The following is a 1,331-nucleotide window of genomic DNA, read 5'->3' as shown; positions in this document are numbered from 1 at the left end:
CAGAGCTTGGACCCCAACCCAGGGGTTTCAGTCCCAGTGGCCCATCAAGGGACACATACAGCTTTGTTCACTCACCACACAGGTTGTCCACACAGACTGTGCCCCTGGGACACATTGAACATGGGGGTCCTTTCCAGTAGGGCTTTCGGCCATTCTCATTACCCCTGGAAGCAGAAGATGCCAAGAAAGAGAAGGCATGAGCAAAGAGGGGTCTGATTCAGCTGGGATATCCCAGCCAAGGCAAAACTCAGGATTGATGTAAAAAACAGGTCATGGTCTCCTGCCATGGACTGTCAGTGCCATTTACTCAACAGCCTGAGACCAGGCTGATAAAATCAGGGGATATGGCTCCATGGGCCAGATCCTTCACCCCCCTGGTGAAGGAACAAAACACTGGATGGGCACTGGGACAAGTGATTCCATCTCCCTTCTGCTCAAGACCCCTAAGAAGGTCTGCAGCCACCAGCTGCTCTAAATTGGTCTCAGCAGCCCCAAAGCTGGTCCCAGGGCTATGAAAGGGGTACCCACTTCTCCTTCCACATCCAACCCTTCCTGCTGGTGCAAAAGGGTTTTTCCACCCTAGCAGGGAAGAACAAGGCCCAGAGCACGGAGCTGTTTGTACCCTCAGCTACTGCGACTTCAGCTCTGGGCAGCTCTCAGGGCAGAAGGTCCCTCTCTGGGTCTGTGCCAGAACCTGAACCAGACCTCAGCAATCACAGGCAAGGATCACCAGGCAACCCTTCCTTCCTCTGTGACCAACCCAAGACAAGGAAAGCCTTTCTCTGGAACCGCTTTGCTTCTATTTCTGACCAAGGCCAAACTCTGCTCTGATAAAAGGACCGAAGGAAGGACATTTCCAGCACAAGAAACCCCACCAAGATGCACCAGGTGTGGGACTTACGGGGGAGAATACTTGCAAACAAACAGGTGCCTGTGCTCTGTTTCCATCCCTTTGATCTTCTCACAGAGCTTTGCCCCGCAGCCGATGTGTTCTGTCCCTGCCCAGACCACCTAAGGCAAAGACCAGGGGTGAAGGTGAGGGGAGTGGGTGAAGGCAGCCTGTCCCCTGGCCTTGAAGGCTGCTTTGTACATCCATTCTCATAATTACCACGGCCAGCTCTGCCCCTCTTTGTTCCCAAGCTGTGAAGAAAATGCAGACTTTGTCTCTCTGCCTAAGACAAGCTCGTGTCCAGCTTTGCTGAGCAGCCAAAAGAGGGCTTCAGAGCTTGTTTCAAAAAAAAAGGTCTTCTCCCAAAGGCTGGTCATGGCTGGCACCATGCTCAGGTCCTCCTGTATCATTGTCTTTCCCACCTGGTTCCCCATCCCTTTGC

Source organism: Empidonax traillii, unplaced genomic scaffold (genome assembly GCF_003031625.1).
Source record: "Empidonax traillii isolate 1590-97213 ecotype Southwest subspecies unplaced genomic scaffold, ASM303162v1 scaffold541:size654180, whole genome shotgun sequence".
Lineage (NCBI taxonomy): Eukaryota > Metazoa > Chordata > Aves > Passeriformes > Tyrannidae > Empidonax > Empidonax traillii.
Note: the sequence above shows the minus strand (reverse complement) of the source record.